At 31.8% G+C, this 21595-nt stretch overlaps 2 long non-coding RNA genes across 2 annotated transcripts; one reads left to right on the top strand and one right to left on the bottom strand.

The window, feature by feature from the left end:
* The first annotated feature begins 7877 nt into the window (after positions 1-7877).
* LOC111890764 (uncharacterized) lies at positions 7878-8758 on the top strand. Its single transcript, XR_002849971.2, has 2 exons — positions 7878-8227; positions 8553-8758. It is a non-coding gene; the product is annotated as an uncharacterized LOC111890764 (long non-coding RNA).
* Positions 8759-19111: 10353 nt separating this feature from the next.
* On the bottom strand, positions 19112-21318 carry LOC111890801 (uncharacterized). The gene is made up of 3 exons (XR_008224116.1): positions 21048-21318; positions 20775-20961; positions 19112-20598 (listed from the first exon to the last, which is right to left on the bottom strand). It is a non-coding gene; the product is annotated as an uncharacterized LOC111890801 (long non-coding RNA).
* Positions 21319-21595: the final 277 nt, after the last annotated feature.

Genomic DNA, 21595 nt, shown 5'->3' with positions numbered 1-21595 from the left:
AAAATTGATCAAATTGCAACAAAAATTGCCAAACCGAGAATCGTTCTTCAAATATCACCTTGATCTTGAAGACCCGCTCTGATACCAATTGTAGTGACAAAGAACATGGCTTGGCATGCAGAATTAAAGCTTGCACAATTGAACATGGTGATTTGGGTGTTTAAGAGATATATTGAATGTATATGGTGTTACAAAAAAGATCTAGATCTAGACTACATAATTAACACAAACTTACACACTCACTTCTACATCTCTCAAGCACACCTCTACAAGTGGACAAACCCACCTTATATAGAGGTGTTTACATGTCTCTCTCTCACTCTAACTACCAAATGGGTCTAAAGGCTAAAGCACCACATGCAAGTGGGTTTTACAAAAGTCAAACATTTACAAAGTCATGAATGAAGAACTTTGCACCCCAACACACACACCAACTATTTCATCTACCCATGCTTTATCCCAACATATTTGTAGATATAAAATAAATATACATTTTAAATCATTTAAAACATGTATGAAATCGTTTCATCCAGCATAGACAACAAGTATTCAGACAGTACACACACATAACACGTAATTTATATAAAATACTTCATATCTATGTGTAAGATGAAAGTAACTATGCACTCACCTGATATGGTGGTGACTTGGTACTCAGACAGCACTTCGTTACTCTCAACACAATTTTCCTCGGACAAAACCTAGTATCATTACCACTAAAGTTTAGTCTAATATTCACCAAGACTAATTAATAATCTGGCTATTATTAGTATTATATAAGTGTTAAACAATACTTATATAACCCATAATAATAGCCAAAATACTTATTATAAGTTCCTAATAACATTACTATATTGAAACATAAGCTATACTAAAGATAGGATAGACGTAGTTAACTTACAGCGGGTTTTCTTGAAAATCGGGCTTCGCTGGAGCAACGTTTCTGAGTTGAAAGACTCTTTTCTTGGGGCTTCAGGAGCCTCGGGGCTTCCTTCGGGTGCTAGGGAGAGGTTCTAGAGAGAGAGTAAAGAGAAGAAAGAATGAAAAAGGTGTGAAAAAATGAGGGTGGGAGAGGTTCTATTTATAGGGTGAAATATGGCTGAACTTGGTGCCACATGTCACCATCTAGTGGCAAGACTCGGGGAGAAAGCAATGGCCAACACCCTGCCGACTTCTAAACCCCGTAAATTTCGCACACGAGCTCCGTTTTCGATGTTCTTTATATCCACGCGTAGTTAAAAACAAGATCTACAACTTTCGTTTAGACTCTGTCGGCTAGTTTTCGACCGATCTTAAATTTAATAGCAGGAGGAGTTTAGGCTGTTAAATGACCGCGAAGAATTCGTAACTCCTTCACACGGACTCCGTTTTTGTTTGTCTTTTTACCGTTGAGTTCCTATTATTGAGATCTTCAACTCTCATTTAGGTTGCGTAGGCCAAAAACCGTTCGAACTAAAATTCGAGTTTCAGGTCGTACACTGCTAAACTGAAACTTCGAAAAATCATAACTTCCTCATACGAAGTCAGATTTGGGCGTTCTTTTTATGGATGTTCTCAGTTTAATGTATACTACAGTTTTGGTTTAGATTACTAAAGCCAAAAAGTCTTCTATCTTAAATTCACTATTTACGCTTCCCGGTGCCGTACCGGTTTTGCCGTAAAACTTCGAAGGGTCATAACTTCTTCGGTATAACTCGGATTTCGGCATTCTTTATATGTACGAAACCCTTGAGACATATTCTACAACTTGGTTAAGATTATTTATTCTAAATAATGTTTTGTCAAAAAGTCATTTTCGACCCTTATTGTCTAAATTGACTAGCCTGCATCTACGGGCATTACAATTGGGTTGATTGTTTGATGTTTAAACATAATAACTATATTATTGTGGGTTGAAAGCCCTATGTATTCACTAGGTTTCCCAACCTAACCCACTCAGTTTATTTATATTACAGGTGTTAATATGAAATCACATTACATTGAGAGATTATTGAGATATAAATCACTAGTGATAATGAATGTAAGTTCTGTTTATGCTTATGTTTCTATATTAACGATGACATTCAAAATGTTTTAAAATGAATAAAAATACTTTTCTTCGAAAATGTTTTGATAACGTATTTATCATGTTTTATTGGGAACAAATTCTACAACATTTTTATTAAAATATGTACTCTGATTTTTATAAAGCATAAACAAATTCTCAAACATCAGACCATAATTTTAGTTGTGGTTTTCTTTCCCCGAGATTAAAATCTCAAACATGAGACCATATTATATTGTTCTTCAATTATAGGAAGATATATATATGAATGGAATTTATAAACGTCCAAAGCCATGGTGTAATTTGAAATGTTGGTTTTGTTTTTCTTTCCTCATAATTAAATTCTCAAACATCATACCATAATATATTAAATTTTAAATAAAGCCATCAAGGTACTAACCAATAAAATCATTTTTACTGTCTTATTTTTAAACAAATATTGATGGGAATAACATATCTCCATACTTAATAAAAACCTCTCCTACATGCCACGTGTCATCTTATTAACACTGTCTCCTGTCAGGTGTCTTTCCACCATCAATCTTCTATTTGCTTTTCCCGCCCATACAATCACTGCATCCATTGAAATCGAATCCCTACATCTCAGCATTTCGGTTGACTTAATATGCAGAAATCATATCTTATATCCTAAAATTAGGCCTTAAATTAGGTAAATCCCATAAAATCACGCCGTACATGAAGTTAATTTGCTTTCAATGGAGGTTAAAATTAGAAAAATTGCATCTCACCGGAATGCTCGTCACTAGAATTCGTTTCTTCGTTGGATCCAAAACACTAATAATCCAGGTTCTTTTTCTGTATTTTATTGTATTTAAACCTAAACATCATCATTTGAGTTTTGAAATCGCTTATTTTATTTACAAATCACAAGTTTTAAATTGGATCTGGTTGTTTTTGGGAGAAAACTTTGTGATTTATGGAGTTTTGATGTTTGATGCAGATGATGGTTTTTGGGGATTAAGAATTAAGCGACAAGATTTAAATTTTCTTGATTCTTCTCCGTTTAGTTCACTATCATCTGCATTCGTTGTCTTGGAGCCAAGTGAAAACCACGCTTCAACCATACATTAGTCCTCTCCTATCCATGATCGGTAATATCTTCAATGGAAAGCTCCCATAAATTCTTCTCTTGTGTGTGGAACATACATCAATTTCTTAACCACACCTCTACCACACAGGACCAGACACCCGTACGCCTCCACCAAAATACCACTCCCTAATCTTTCTTCCTCTATCGATCTATAGAAGCAAGGGTGAAACCTGGGTTTATTTTTCCGTTTTTCTTCCATAATGAAAACATATCCAGTTTGGGTCTTTATGATTTTTCTGACTTTATGTAGAATTTATCTGATTGATTTTTTTTATTTTATTACCTTGTAACACACTTATAAATTCAAATTGTTTACAACTCATTTCTACCCACCTCCTGTTTCCGGTCTTTCTCCAGAGTTCACAACCCTAACTCCAATTTCAAGGTAGATTGAGAAATATGTGTGTATGTGTAGATATCTGTATATGTATTAAATATATATATATATATATATATATATATATATACACACACACACACACACACGATTTTGTTATGTTTGGTTAACCTATATATCCTTAAATTTTTAGGCATATTTATGGAAGCTTGGTGTACTAATCTCTCAGTTACATCACTTCAGGTCATGTCCAATATGCATAGAAGCTTGGTGTACTAATCTATTGTTGATGTGTTTTTTCATTGGTAATATAAATCCCAATAAACAACTACTTTTTGTGTGATTTTATTCATGAATATTGAAAATTAAAAATAATTGTTAATGATTGAGGAAGCCATTTTAAGCTGATCACAATCGTACATGACCTGTTTGATGTTATGCCTGAGTGGATTGATTCTACATATAAACTTCATGTGTAGTCACTGCTCTGGTAGCCACATATCAAATTTTATAATCTCCTAGACAATTAAATAAATGTAGTTCTAACGGTGGCGATCCATATGGAGAAAAAAGGAACGGTATAAGTTGCTCAGGGTCAATAGTCTGTAAACTATTGTTGTGTTAAATTGTCTATTGTGAAAGACTTTTGAAAAAATTAAATACTTTATGTATCTCATGTTATTTTTGGCACTTCAACATGCTTCGATGGAAGCTGAAAGTTGTTGTTGAAGAACACTTTGGTGAAAATTTTAATGAAGGTGGTTCAAAAGTAAGACTTCCATTGATATGTATTGTTTTTCGCATCAGACATTGTTTCTTGCCATCAAGCAATCTTGTATGTTTCGAGCAATTTGAACTCATCAGTTTTTTTGTATTACCGTACATAATATAATGCAAGTCTTTAGATATGCCCTCCATGTGTTTGATATTTTATCACCTTTATTTTTTTTTTCTTTGTAGACCTGGTGGTTTCATCTTAATTTTGTCAGTAGCAAGGGTATTCAAGATTTGCAATCTGGTATCTTGGTTTGATTTGTATTTTTTTTCAAATGATTTTTATAAATTGAAAAACTGCACTTATTTAATTTTCTAAAATAAAGTAAAAACTAATTTAATTCTAAATTGATTGTTTATAAAAATAGGTTTTGGAGTGTCGGTTATTGTTGGATATGAAGATATCAGATGAGTTTATTATGTTATGAGGGACAATGGGTAGGGTTGTAAAGTCGAGGGTGGTATGTGACAATGATGGTTGTATGGCTTTGTCAAGAGTGGTTGTAGGTAACTGGAGGATGAATGCAAGTGCCACCGGTGGAGTCAAAGTGTCAAATTAGTGAAAGAATAGGAAGCAGACATTTCGTCTTTAGCAACTTACCAAACAAAAAGGATATATGATAGAATTTCAACCGACCCATGTTGTGTGTAAAGACTTTCCTAGACGGAAATTTAGACGACTTCCAAAAACTAAATTTTTATTTATATGATAAATAACATTGTCATTGTCCTTATTCAATCGTAATTCAATAGGGCTGAAGATGCAATTGGTGTAACTAATAAATATGAATTCTGAAACCATGTATTTACATATGGTAGTTTGACATCCAATGTAAAGGAAGCATGATTCACTGAAGGTATTCAGTAGAAATCATAGCAGATGACTCCAAGTTTTCTTCTTTACCTTTTATATTCTTTTTTAAAAACTATTTTGTTTGTTTCATCAACATATTTGTTTTGCTGATTTTTGATTTTTGTTTTTTTTTTTTTAAGATTAGGAATTGGATTTTTTTTAATAGTTATGATTTATAAATATGATGTGATTTAGAAGATCAAGATTATGTGATGAAGATAAAATGAAGGTAGGTGTGAGCGTATGATGGATAAAATAAATATTTTAAATTTGTGTAGAAGAGATGGAAGTGTTTTTTTTTTTTTAAATTGTGCTGGTGTGTATCTAAAGTTTTTTTCATCAGTGATGGTTTCTTTTATCGAGTGGCAACATTAATTGTTTTTATATATATGAAATTTATTTCATAAAAGTGTTTTCCATTCCTAAACATTGGAGCTTTCACATGAGTGGTTGTATATTTAAAATTTTGGAACCGCAATTTTTAATAGTCATAATTTATGTTTTAACGCTAATGTTTTTTTATATATAAAATATAATTTAATTCTCTCCCTAAATGGGATTAAAGAGTTAATTTTAGGGATTCTACTTTAAAATGATATTTTTGTGCCTAAGAAATGATAAAATGCAAGAAAGTATTGATGCAAGGTTCTATTTTTTAAATGCAAGAAAGTATTGATATGAATTTTTATTTTTTGAATAAATGAAGTATGAACGAAGTACTGATGCAAGTAAGTATTTTTCATGTGTTATTGAAATTTATTAGAGTGATTTAATAACAAAACATAAAAATAGGATGTTTAAATTTGCAAGTTAATAAAAGTATATTATTATTTTGCAAATATAGTATTAATTATAACGTCCAATAATTAATTAAAGTTGTTTTACATATTCAGCCGTGTAGTACACGGTTACAACCTAGTTATGTAATGGGATAATGACTTGAAAGGGTAACGAACTTTCGACATTTGTCACATTTAGTCACTAAACTTTTTTTCGTTATCTATTTGCCACTAAACTATTGAAACTGTTCACATTTTACCCTTATGACCGGCTGTTACCGGTCATAAGAGTAAAATGTGAACAGTTTCAATAGTTTAGTGGCAAACAGATAATGAAAAAAAGTTTAGTGACTAAATGTAAACAAAATCGAAAGTTCGTTTCCCTCTAAAAAGTTCAATGACTAAATGTGAACAAACTTCTTATTGTATTATGTTTTAGCAAAATTATTTATTTTTGTTTAATTGTAGCAACATTTGTTGATGAAGAAATCTATGAAATAAAAAAACAAAATGTAACATCCGGATTTCCAGATATCATCATTTAAGTATTTTTCTTTTGAGTTAAGAAGAGAGACTCGACGAGTTGACGCCTCAACTCGTCGAGTAAGGTCGCGATTGATGACTCGGATTAATGAATGGACTCGACGAGTCCGCGCTGTTGGCAGAAACCCTAAATCTTTGGGCCCGAGCCATATTTAAAGGCACTTATGGCCTTCAATTGCGACTACCATTCCCATAAGTGAGAACCCTAGCGAGCTTGAGTGTGTAGAGTGAGAGGAAGAGCTATCTTGAGCTTTTTGGTGTGATAGATCTGGACCTTTCTAGGTTCAGAGAGCCGAGAATATGAATCTTTAGTAGAGTAAACCTTGGGGTTCGAAGTTAGGAAGCATTTATGGGATTTTTATGGTATATATAGTTACTTTCATCTTACACGTAGATATGAAGTATTTTATATAAATTACGTGCTATGTGTGCATATTATTTGAATACTTGTTGTCTATGTTGGATGAACGATTTTATACATGTTTTAAAATATTTAAACGATATACTTATTTTATATCTACAAATATATTGCGGATGAAACATGGATAGATGAAATAGTTGGTGTGTGATGAAATAAAATGATGAGAGATAGGTGATGATAGAAAGGTGGTTTTAATTAGGTAAATAGACGACGATGAATATGTGATGTAGGATGAAAGGAGATACCATAACCTTAACCAGCAATGTGGCGATGTAGTCATCTAGCAGAGTATAGATGGCGACCACGGACTATTCTAGACAACCCAGTGGAAACACCAGCAGGCCCATAACCTGTAGGTGATGAATTACGAGTTCAGACGATGTTGTAACTACGTATTCATGCGATGATACTCTAACCCCTTACTATGAACTACGAGTTCAAACGATGTTGTAACTATATATTCATGGGATGTCACAAATTTCGCATGTCAAACCAATGGTCATAATTCACATCAGTGAGAATGGTTCATTTTTTTGTAAAACCAAAATCATATTGGAAATTTTGATTTTTTATTTTGGAAAATATAAAACCATTGGTTTTTTGTTTTTTTTTAAATATATTTTCAGGGTTTTGTTTTGTTTTTTTTATTTCATAGATTTCTTCATCAACAAATGTTGTTACAATTTAACAAAAATAAATAATTTGCTAAAACATAATACAAGAGGAGGTTTGTTCACATTTAGTCATTGAACCTTTTAGAGGGAAACGAACTTTCGATTTTGTTTATATTTAGTCACTAAACTTTTTTTCGTTATCTATTTGTCATTGAACTATTGAAACTGTTCACATTTTACCCTGGTAAAATGTGAACAGTTTCAATAGTTCAATGACAAATAGATAACGAAAAAAAGTTTAGTGACTAAATGTGACAAAAATCAACCCTTTCAAGTCATTATCCCTTATGTAATATATTCAAATTAATACATTCCTCTTCAAAATCCTTTATGATACGTGTCCCTCTCCAATTCTTTTTTCTTTTCAAAGTATCAAGAATGCCCCTGCTCTCTTTAAAACTCCCATATGATTAATTACGTTCTTTGAGCTCCTTTAAATCCGGCCAATTTATCTCCTCTTCACCTTACTCTTAAATTTTGAATCCGTTTTTAATTCTTCTCTCCTTGTTTTCCATACGAAACCCTAGCTCCAAAGATCATCAATCTCCTCCTACATCAAAAAGCAAGAAGTGATAGCTTACAAATAGGAAAAAACACAGCTTTTGCTTCGAACAGGCACCACCGACACGATTTAGCCTATTGCCATGATGACTTTCCTCTCTGTAATCTGCCATCGTCCCACCGTTTTGAGGTTTGATTTCACATTTTACATTAAAAAGTTTGATTCTTTTCCCCTTGATTTTTTGGTTCGGTCTAAACTCCCTCTCTACCGTTTGGTTATTTTCCCCTTGATTTTTTACCTGCTAAGGTAGTAGTTTAATAACTTTTCTATAGTTTTCTTGTCAATTTGATAAAATATGGGTGCAAGACAGTTGTTTGATGAAATGTCTGTCGGGTCAAGGTATTTTTTTTGTTTGCACTTGATTTCTCATGTATTTTCTTTTGTTCACAACTTGGAACTTTTGGGTTTCTCGAGGTCAAATATTATCTCAAAGTTTCAAACTTTTGGCTTGCAGGTGGAGGCAAAGAAGCATTAGGAAGAAGCAAGATACATAACACAAATTATCCACCCATAAAAATAAAACTTACTCAAACATTTTTGTACCTAACATCAATTTCGTTTTTTTTGATATCTACATTTACGGTATCAGATAACAATATATTGTATGTTGGGAATGTATTTGTTTTTAACTGAATGAGAAAATTAATCACGTTTTTGTTATTTAACTACTGTAGTTTTTGTTATTTAACTACTGTAGTTTTTCTGCTTACATAATGTAGGAAGAATTATAATTTTTATTTTTATTTTTATTGAAATTCTTAAATGACATGCATTTTATAGGAACTCATTAGATGTAAACATCAATTGATTTGGCGTCAAAATGGGGACGAAGTGGCTTGTGAGTTCATAATTAGTCCAATATAGATGGTTAGTCGAGTTGGTGTAAATTAACCAAGCTTTACATGTAAATTTTTTGATATTTTTTTCCAATTTTAACTGTTTGGTGAGTGGAATGAGAACAACACTTCATCAGCGGAAAACTATGTGAGATGTATCTTTTGCGAATTTAATACTTATTGTTATATATCAGGTTTATATAGCACCACCTATCAATTCAACTTTTGTGTAAATGATACTTGATCATGCTCATATAGAGTGTTAGTTTTGCAGTATTTTGGCACTCTAAGGAAGCGGTTGGAGCAACTCACTCCAAAAATAACTTTTGAAGGATTATCAACGTCAGAATCTGATTTCCATATATTTCTCTCAGTAGGCATTTTATATCAACATTTTGTAATTTTTGTATGAAACTTTGAAATCTCAAAAAGAAGATTGTTAGTTTTTTATGGCAGGAGGAGGGATATAATTGTAAAAAAAGATAAAATTATAAAATTATAAAATTATGCTAAATTGACACGAGACATGAAGTGGAACATTACACTTAACTTGCTAAGCGTGTGTATGTGGTGGAGGAAGGATACTTAGGTGCTGTGTGTTTTTCTATAAAAACCTCTTCAAACCACTTATTGTTGCGCGGCGCAGCACACGTGCAACACTTTCCTTCTCGCAGCAGTTTGTTTTTTGGAACACTTCAGACTACAAAACCTCTGCGCGTGTGCTGCGTGGCGTAACACTTGACTTGCCTCTTCTAACCTCTTCACCTTTCATTTTTTCTAAGTGTTTTTTTAAGAATTTTTGTATAACTTTTTAAAATTTTTTTTTTTTAACTTTGATTTTCTTAAATTTTTATTTACGGATGTGACACAATTTATATTTATAATTTCCACGATTTTTTTTAACTTGATTTTTTTAATTTTTTTTACCGTTTTATTAATAATATTTTCAATTTCAGTTGCATCTTTTTTAACGTGTGTAATTTTTTACGAACTTTGTAGACAACGTTTGCAATACTTTCTTAATTTTTTTATTATTTTATTTTTTAATGTTTTTTAAAATTAGTTTTTTTTTTCTAGAATAAAACTGTTAGCTTCTTTTATATTTGTTTTAAGTTTTCTTTTTAAAAAAAGTTTTATATTTTTGTTTTTTTACATGTTCTTTTTATTATTATTTCAATGTTTTACAACTAGAATTATTAAATTTCGGTGTTGAGAACTATTTTCAGTTTATAAAATTAGTTTATTTAAATTTCAGTTTACTGCAGTAATTTGCAGATGTTAAAAAATAAACATGCTTCTTATTATAGGCTGCAGCCGTTTGTTCCACCTCTTCTGCTACAGAGGATTGTAGAGGTGGTCCGTAGACTTCATGAATTTTCGCTTCGAAAAAACAAACAACACCTTAGTTTCACATACTAAAATGAATTTAATAAAGAATTATATATTAATTAAGAATGATAGATTAAAAAAGCTAAAACTATACAGACGAAAAGAAAAAAGTTATTATAAGGAATTAAGGATCAAAATTCATGAATTTCAATGTCTTACTACATTAAAAAAGGCATTCCTTAATCAAAAGTCATATGTTAAGCAAATGTTTTTACATTTTCATATTTTCTATTATATCTAGTTTTTTGAATATCAATGTCATTTCAATGATTGATTGTATTTATTTACGTTATATTCTAACTTATATTATGTTTTATAAACTATTTACACGTGGTTTCTACGGGTTGTAACCTAGTACAATATAAATCTATGTCATTTACCTATTTTACCCTTCAACTTAATATAAAAAAATTAATTATAACATCTGTAATCATTACTTTCTTTGATGCATCTCACATACATTGTGTTCTCTACCATCAACATTCTCAGTTAACATAAATACATTGTTAGCATCTTTCTAATTTAGTGATTGTAACCATGTTTTTGGTTTGGGTGTCTGGTTTGGACAAGCTAGATGAAGAAGTAGCATGTGCTTCTTCCTGAAATGAAAGGTGGTTCTTCTTGAGTTGGGAGGGTGGCAATTTCACCTTTAAGCATCAAATTAAAGAAGATGTTTAATAAAGCGGTTTATTTTATTTTTTGATGCGGTTATTCAACCGCTTCAAAAAATATAGCATTATAAAACCGTCTTGTTTATTGAGGCGGTTCTTAAACCGCCTTAGAAAATGTACAAAACCGCCATATAAAAAGAGCTTCATGAATTATGCTTGTTTTTTGAGGCGGTTCTTAAACAACATTAGAAAAACACAATTATTTTTTGATGCTGTTACTAAATAACCTTAGAAAATAGAGTTATCTTTTGATGCTAAATAGAGTTATTTGTTACTAAATAGCCTTAGAAAATAGAGTTATTTTTTTATGCTAAATAGAGTTATTTTTTGATGCTGTTAGCCTTAGAAAATAGAGTTATTTTTTGATGCTAAATAGAATTATTTTTTGATGCTGTTAGTTTTTTGATGCAGTTATTTTTTGAGGCTGCAATACGAATAATGGCAACATAAAATATCATAAATCAGTTGTTGATGCTTACAGTCAACATCATTAGAAAATGGAACCACCTTAGGCCAAAAAAAAAGGCTCTATTAAATAGCACAATTTGGTTGCCATCAATGGCAGCAAAAAAAAATAATACCAATAAACAAAAAGGTATTACAAAATACTACACCATTACACAAAAAACAATTAATTTATAGTTTAAATTTTAGTTATAATAAAACACAAAACATCCTAATGAATTCTTACTGAGTTCTTTTCCGACTATCATTCACCATTTTAATCAAATGCGGTATCAATTCTAAGACCATATCTTCAAGTTTATGAGGCGAAGCAAACATCTTCTTTTTCCAAAACTGCAACAAACAAACAAATTATATAAATATATATACAACTAGATAGAAAAATTGATATTTCAAATATATACTAGACACTTACTTTATTTTGAAAATCATGTTGAATGGTCTCAACAAACTCTCGCATGTGTTTAATCACTATATATCCACATTCCCAACTACCTTTTTGTTTATAGCACTACATTTAATTCACAATTAAATATTTCAAACCACTTGAAATAAATTGATAAAAAAAACAACAAAAAACATACCTTTACCGTTTCCCACTTATGAAATTGTCCCGGGAAAATTCTATTTATCAAAGAAGTAAAAATGTATTCGTCTGATTTCTTTTCATCATTTTTTGAAGAATCCAGAATATAAGCAGATTTGCTATTCGGACATAGGATAAAAAGAACCCAATGGTCACTACAAAAATAAAATATATAGAACAAGTAAGCATATACGTGTAGTGTGTATATGTATGCGTATGTATTATGGAAAGAAAAAAAATACCCTTGTAAATATGGAGCAATAAAATATTTTTTGCTTTCATGATACGAAAATACTTCTTCGATATGTTCGGCGACAGCCGTAAACCTTATTTGCGTATCTAATCTTGCAATGCGTAACGGATCAAAAAAAGCGCATTCGGAATTGGGAGACCTAGAAAAACACCTATATATACTACACAATGTTAGTAAAATTAATTATATCTAAATGTTATTATACCATATTAAAAGTATAATAACTTACATCGCAAACCAATGTATAATGCTATAATCAAGCCAACCCCTTAAAAATAACTGTAACACCTCGCTATATAGGATGGGAAGTCGAACTTTGTTGCGATACATCCCTCTGGGTGAAAAAATATAAGTGCCATGTGCATTCTTAAAAAAGTCTGCTACTTGAAAAGCAATAGCTTGAATTTTAGGACTTTTTGTTGTACTTTGCTCAAGGATATATAAAGAGCATCATCTACACATGTAAATGGTTCGATTTCGGGTTCGGGTTCGGAATCGGGTTCGGAATCGGGTTCAGGATCGGGATCGAGATCGGGATTGCGTTCACGTTTTAGCCTGGGCCCAGGCCCAGATCCGAGTGCATTTAAATCAATTTGTTGTGGATTCATAGATAATATCTAAAAACAAACATAAAACATTAGTACTACATATGATTGTATACAAACATTAAACATCTAAAAACAAACATAAAACAAGTTTTCTTAAGACTAACCATATCAACCAAACCACCTTGAAAAGGTTCATTAGCATCCATTTGATGATGATAAGGAAATTGGTTTTCCTCAAACTAAAATAACAAACAAATTGTTATAATATTAACAAATAAAACTAAATTAACAACATTTTATAGAAGTGAACCGGTCGACTATGACTACCTGTGGACGATAAAATGAGGTTGTGGTGTCATCAACGTGTATCTGTGGAGAGGAGTGATTCGAGCCCATTCTTGTACCACTATTTGACTTGCTCAGTGTTTTGTTCGCAAGCTAAATAGATTGCAATATTTAAATAAAACTATATTAAAATATATTTTTGTATTTAAATAGAAATATACATTTAATGCATATCTCGGCCACTGAACGATGCTATGAAGCAGATGTTTAACAAATTCAACTTCATCTGTTTGTGTTACGGCATGCACAGGCAAGTTCTCATATATTTCTACGATCTCATCAACTTGAACTTTAACACAACCTTCATTTACTGGTTTTGAATGTATAACCATTTCTGAGGTTGGCCATGCCATACCAGAAGCTACTTTCAACTCAGTATCAGCAACTTTTAATAGCAAATCACATGCTGTCATAACCTACAAATCATACAAAAAAAACTATAAATCTAATATAAGTTTATATAAAAACTATAAATATATTACCTCAATAGGTGGATATTCTACCAATCGTCCATCGGACACACCATTAGATTCACGGAATGTTTGGTTCGTGTCGACCCGCGGTATCGATTTTCGACTTTTTTTTTTTCACATTCTTAAACAATCCACCCGAAACCTTGGTAGGCCCAATAATATTGGATACTGTTCGTGATCGCCCCCCGTGCTCGGGCCCCAAAAGCCTAACTAACGGGTCTTCCTCATTTTGATAATAGCTCCCATCGGCTATCATATTTTTCTCTTCTCGTTCCTATATAAAAAAAGTACTTGGTAACATTTATTTACTAAAAATAATCAAAGTCTCATTATTTAAAAAACATAATTGTTACCAAAAATTTGAAATTTTCAATTGCCGTTTGTGGAAGATCATACATATTGGTTTCTTTGTCTTTTTTTGCGAAAGACATTAAATACAACTTAGACCTTTCATTTTGTATGCTTTCTAGAAACTCATATTTTGCTACAAGTTAAGGCCATATAATAGGTGCTTTTTTTTTCAAGACCCGGCCATCCACCTCGTCCTACGTGGTTTTGGGATTTCTTTTTAGCACTATTTTTTTTTAGCTTTTGCACTTTTTGCCTACACACATATCAACAAAATTTTATTAATTATTTGTAAACATACTAATAATATTATCAATAATAATAATAAATAAACAATTAAAACATACCAAAAACTCAGGGTAGTTTTTTGTGCAACGAATCTATCCCAAACATCGCGAGGTATAAAGGTATATACAACACATGCATCTAATTCATTATTTACAAATTTTGAAACTAGCCTTGATTTAAAATTTGATGCAAGTTTAACAGCTCTCCTCTTCATATAATCTTTCATGTCATCAGACTCGATATTCCATTGCTTCTACAATTTCAAGACAAAAAATGTTAAACATAATAACTAACTAACAAATTATTCATATTTGTAATAAATTAAAATATAATACCTTAGCTTCCAACCATAAATCTTCAAAATATTTATCTTTAACTTTACCCGGATCTTCATCTATCGGAAACCTATGTTGAACATTCATGCCAAACCAAGACATAAATTGGGTTGACATGCCACCATTTGGGATATTATTCTCATTGAATTTAACATTATACTCTTCAGGTCCATAATTTTTCTTGAATGCAGCAATACCATGTTGACCTCTTTTTCTTGTTATTGGTCTTACCTCATCCATTTTTATAACCTAACAACATTATACAAATTAAAAATAATTTTATCCATGATAAACACTAGAACATGATAAACACTAGAGTATAACATATTCCAATACAATAGTATATTACAAGAAAAACAAAAACATAATCCACATAAAAGTTACAGATCCAATGAAATTGGTAGACCCCATATATGTAGGTCAAATATTACATTTATTAAACAAAATAAAACATCTTCTCATATTCTAAAGATTCCCGACATCATATAGTTTGTTCTCATATTCTAAAGATTCCTAAATATAACCTAAAGTAATAGCGCTTTTTGACAAAAAGAAAATCAATACTATAGTCACGTGTTCATCTTATCATATATTCTAAAGATTCATCATCATCTTTTCATATTCTTCTCATATTCTTACAGATTCCTAAGGTATAAAAAGAAAACAAATCGATATATATATACATACCTTATTGGACAAAGAAACTCGAAAATGCCAACGTATTGAAACCGAGGAGACTTGTGGAGCGATTTAGGCGTCGGGGACGGCCGGAATAGAGGTCGGAATGGCGTCGACTATGGATGTTTTACAGAAAGAATGGTTTACGAATTCAGCTATGGAACACAGAAGAGGTGGCGCGCAATGAAAATTTTAGAAAGCTAAAACTAAAATTTTAGAGGGAAAGAGATGATTTGGGGCGGTTTTAGGTTTTATGATGCGATTTGTGTGGAATTTGGGGAGGCTATGGAGGGTTTTTTGAAGCGGTATCCTGGACTATTAATTTATCTTTTGATGCTATTAAGGGTTTTCGATGCAGTAACCCACGATCAAAAGTTTAAAAAAACGGCACTAGCTCCTAAATTTTAATGTGAGGTAGTAATTAATATTTGATAAAATAAGTTGATTTATTTAATGAATTGAAAGAACATTTTATTCTTTTTAATGGTAATTTAGACGTTCATTATTCCTTATTCATCCTGGCGTTCCTCTCGTTCGAATGGTTGGTAATTTATTGAACTATTTTTGATGCTTTTTTCTATTTTTTAATGCCATCAATTATAATCCCATAATTTTTTGATGCGTTACTATATTTTTTGATGCTATTTCTATTTTTTTGGTGTTTTTTGAGGCGGTTATAGGATTTTTTTTAATGTTTTTTGTTTTTCTAATGTTGTTTATCTTTTGATGCTGTTATAAATATTTTTTAAAGCTATTTTGTATATATTTTAGGGCGGTTTATTTGTTGAGGCGGTTTTTGAAATTATAACTAGGTTGCCTTTTTCTGAAAGTGAATTTGTCCATTTTGTTAACAGAGCAAGTAAAAGTCTTAGTTGTCAAGTAAAAGTTTTACATTCTTTTATTTTATTAACAGAACAAGTAAAAGTTTTACACTCATATTGATACATTTTAATGGATAGTAATATAGAAACATTGTAATTATCAAAAGATAAGGACCGTATTGTAATTACTCTTATCAATAAATAGTATTTCATACAAAAATCATGTAATCGCAATAATAAAAAATGCATAAGAAAAACCCTAATCATGTCCTTAATCAACATATGTCCCTTTAATGTTAGATCGTACGAATGTTGTGCGTTCGACATTATCGTAATTATCAGGTTCAATACCGACTGAAAATGGTGGTAGATCATCAAAGTGGTCGTATTCTTCCTCATCAACGACATTATCAACACCAACAATTCGTCGTTTACCTTGTAATGTGCTCTTTTTGTTTGCTCGGATCTTTGACATAGAAAACTTGTGTGACATGTTTTGCGAGAACGAATGGTTCAGATGCATAGCCATTAGTTGTAAGGTCGACAAGTGTAAAGCCATCTTTGTCGACTTGAACACCTGTACGGTTATTCACCCACTTGCATTTGAACACGGGAATAACGAAGTCAAAATAGTTCAACTCCCAAATATTTTGTATAACACCGTAATAAGAATCTTTGGCTATTCTTATCAAAGTATCATGATCCCGTCTGTCGAATTCGGTCGTTGATGCTATCATTGTAACTCCACTATTTTGCATTGTACTTTTTTGATCTTGATCTTTCGTGTAAAAGGTATACCCGTTAATGTCATACCCTTCATAAGATTTAACTCTACAATCTGGCCCATGTCCCAATCTTTTCACAGTTTCATCAACATTAGTTTCTGCTACCTTATTTTTCAGCCACCTTGAAAACTCTTTATTATGATTGTTTATGTACCACATTTGTTCCTTGCCCGGGTATTTCGACTTCAACATGTCCATGTGTTCATCAATGTATGGAGTAAGACATTTCATGTGTTTTAGGACCACTAAATGTGCAACTTGTAACTCTTCATAAGTTGGCATGGTTATTTTTAAACCGACTCCTCCCTTACCTTCAAGTCGACCTGAATGACGAGTTTTAGGAACACCAACACTTTCGACATCTTTCATATAGCCTATAAAAAAATAAATTATTATATTATATGTAATATATTATAAATGTTTATAACTGTAATATATTATTAATAGGATTACCTTGGCAGAACTCAATCACCTCTTCAGAAGTATACCCTTCAACAATACTGCCCTCAGGTCGATTACGGTTCCTTACGTAACCTTTTAGGATACCCATGTATCTTTCAAAAGGGTACATGTACCGTAAGAATACGGGACCACAAGCCTTAATCTCTTGTACGATGTGAGATATCAAGTGAACCATTATATCAAAAAATGAGGGTGGAAAGTGCATCTCTAATTCACAAAGTGTAACATAAACATCTTTCTCCCATTTATCCAAATCTTCTATGTCAATAACCTTTGAGTGAATGTTGTTAAAAAAAAGCAAAGCTTAGTGATAGAATGTCGTACATCATCTTGTAAAATTCCACGAATTGCGATAGGAATCATATGTGTCATCAAAACATGACAATCATGAGACTTCTTTCCAAACAATTTACAGTCTTTCATCGACACAAATCTTTTAATGTTTGCAGAATAAGTTGATGGAACCTTAATATCATGTAAACATTGACAAAACTTTGTTTTTTCTTCTTTGGATGTAGTATAACAAGCAGCTGGGAGATAAACACGGTTAGCACTCTGTTCGGGAGCAAGATCTTCACGTATCCCCATCTCGACCATGTCCTTTCGGATATTAAACTCTCTAGTTTTATGCATCATACCTAATAATAAGCATATCAAGCTCTCACATACGTTTTTTTCAATATGCATAACATCTAGACAATGTCTAACACCCAAATGTCTCCAGTAAGGCAATTCAAAAAAAATTGACTTTTTTTTCCAAAGGACATCTTTATCAACACGAAATCTTTTTCCCAACACTACATTTATACTTGCAACTCGTGAAAATGCATCAAATCGTTTCCTCATCGTTCTGATCTCGATACTTCCATCAAACTCAATAGTTTTCTTCCTAAAACGGTGACTCTTCGGAAGGAATCTTCGATGTCCCATGTATACAGTTTTTTTTGCAATTTTTTAACCATATCGAGCTTGTTTGATCTTCACAAACTGGACAAGCTTTCTTACCCTTTGTTTTGTATCCTGACAAGTTACCGTACGCTGGAAAATCACTTATAGTACAAAAAATCATGGCCCGCAATTGAAAGTGTTGTTTCTTATAAGCATCATATACGTCTACACCCGAACTCCAAAGAGTTTTTAAGTCATCAATCAAAGGAGACAAATACACATCAATATCGTTACCAGGTTGTCTCGGCCCCTGAATCAACAACGACATCATAATGTATTTCCGTTTCATGCATAACCACGGTGGAAGATTGTAAATGCACAAAAGAACTGGCCACGTACTATGACGACTGCTTATGTTCCCAAAAGGATTGATCCCGTCTGAACTAAGCCTAAACCGTATGTTTCTCATCTCTTTTCCAAATTTAGGATACTTCTTATCAATGTTTCTCCACTGAGGTGAATCTGCAACATGTCTTAGTTTTCTGTCAGTTTCACGTTCTTCCGAATGCCAACAAAGTAACTTTGCTTCTTTTTCGTTTGAAAATAACCTTTTCAGTCTCGGTATAATAGGGAGATACCACAACATTTTAGCCGGTGGTCCATTTTTTGTCACATCATCGTCAACTTCATCCAAATCTTTTTTCCGTTTATACCTCGATGCACCGCAAAAAACACAATTATGTTTATTCTCGAACTCCTTTCTATACAACATACAGTTATTTGGACATGCATGTATTGTTTCAACTTCCAATCCCATCGGACACATTAGCTTTTTTGCTTGGTATGTAGAAATGGGTAATGCATTGTCTTCCGGAAGAATGTCATGCAAACACACTAATAGACTTGTGAAACTTTTATCACTCCATCCGTTTTTCGACTTTAAGTTCATCAACCTCAATACAACATCAAGTTTCATAAATTTGCAACCGCTATATAACGGTGTTTCTGCTTCTTCAAATAGGCCATGTAATTTTTCTTGTTCAACATCACCTATATTAGCCTCCATGTCATCGAACATTTCATTGAAGTTGTCATTGGGATCATTTGACTGGTGATCATCATCAACAACATATGAATCTTTGTTGCATGTACTATTATTAATATGTAAATTGGTCGAGGATGTACTACAATCAAGTAGTGTTTCTCCATGTCTTGACCAACAAGTGTAATTACGCACAAAACCATTTTGCAACAAATGATACTCTATTTCTTCGGTACAATTAAACGTTTTAAAGTTTTTACAAACGTTACAAGGACAACAAATCGATCCACTTCCTTTTTCTAAGCGATTTTCTTCGGCAACCCTAATAAAAGTTTGAACACCCTCTATATAAAATTGAGAAAAACATGAAGTGTTGTACATCCAATAATCACGATTCATCTGAAAATTAAAATAAACATTCAAAGAAGGTAAATATATTGATTCTAAACAAACAAGTTATGAAAATTTTCACATGTTCACAGTCTACACTAATCAATTTAAAAAATATCAATAAACAATCATTTAATAAATAAATACTTAGAATAAAAGCAAAAGTACAATAAAATTAAAATTACCTTTAGTGAAGATAGCAAAACAATTAATAAGGGTATTTTGAGTTATTACGCATTTATGTTTATGTTTCATAAATGCAGAGAATCTTCATGTTCTAAAAGTTCGAAGTATGTTAGAGTTTACAGAAACCCTAAAAGACAGATATAGCTGGTTTTCATTTGATGTTTTTTTTTTCAAAATATAGCATCAAAAGATAAAGATTTAATAATGCTTTTACAATGAAGTAGCACTAAAAAATCAAAGTGTTTTCATTTGATGCGTTTTTTAAAATATAGCATTAAAAGATAAAGATTTAATGATGCTCTTTTATAAAAAGAGCATCAAAAAATCCTTATTTAATGATGTTGTTACATGAAGCAGCACTAAAAAATCTTTTTTTGATGCTATTTATTTTTAACCGCCTTAACAAAAACTTTTCAGAATTTATCCGGTGCTTTTTTTTAAAGCGGTTATTGGATTATTTAATGCTTTATACATTTGATGAGGCGGTTTTTACTATCAACCGCCTCAAAAATAAAAAATGGGTCGCATTATTAAATCACTTGTGTAGTAGTGTTAAAAACATGTTTTCCATGTAGGATGTTAATAAGGTTGTCCTTGTACACATATGGGTCCCACATTTATACACTTCAACATATCACTTGGAGTGCATGAGTCCATCAGTGTTGGATCCATCAACTCATGTGGCTTATCTTCCATCCATAAACCCCATGCCTGAAATATATAAATAATTATACGACAAATAGAAAACAGTGTAGGTAACAACATCATAAGTCTTATAGAACTCACTTGTCCTAAAAGACTAATATAATAATCCTTTGTTACTTTTTTCCACTTATAATCTCATTTAGTAACACTCCAAAGCTAAAAAACTGAATTAAAAGACTAACCAAATAGAATTGAATCCAGGCTTCTATTTGGCATGTATTCGTAGAGTAGAATCTTTTCATCTCCTCTGACACAATACCCCAAAAGTCTAACAAGATTCCGATGTTGCAGTTTAGCAATCACCATAACCTCGTTTCTGAACTCTTGCAACCTCTTCATGGCAGTTTCTTGTCCTCCAAGAAGGTTACCCTGCTAAGATTATTAAAGTTACTACGTCTTATAAGTTATAGCTAGAGATATATACCAACAGAAAGTAATATCTATATATATCATACCTTATAAACAGGACCAAAACCACCTTATCCAAGCTTATTCTTAGGTGAAAATGTGAAAGTTAAGCTAGACTCTTCTTGAATTTGATGTTTTCTCATGTGGAAAGAAACCCATTTGAAGCTTTCTAAATGATCAAGACCATCATTGATGAAATAAATAATCCCAGTTGTTATGTTGTCTATTTCTGAACAACAATAGTAGCAATTCATAAACGCAGGAAGAAGAATATATAAATATTCTTTTCTGAATATAGTTTCGAACTTTGTAATAAAGATGGAACAGTGAGAGATTGCATGGTGCATAATTGCATATATGAATGATATGGAAGATCTTCTATTTATACTACATTAATGAGGTGTCACCTTTACTTCAGCTCTTTTACTTAGTTTTCATTATTATTCGACTTTTGAGTTTTGATTTAACCAGCTTAATAAATTCGATACTTCCCATTCTGATTCTACAAAATTTACAAGAGTCAATATATAATACTCTATTCAGAAGCCATTCTATCATTCCAACATTATTAACATTTATCTACACAGATAAACGA

Source organism: Lactuca sativa, chromosome 5, assembly GCF_002870075.4.
Source record: "Lactuca sativa cultivar Salinas chromosome 5, Lsat_Salinas_v11, whole genome shotgun sequence".
Taxonomy (NCBI): Eukaryota; Viridiplantae; Streptophyta; class Magnoliopsida; order Asterales; family Asteraceae; genus Lactuca; species Lactuca sativa.
Note: the sequence above shows the minus strand (reverse complement) of the source record. Positions and strands in the feature narration are given on the sequence as shown.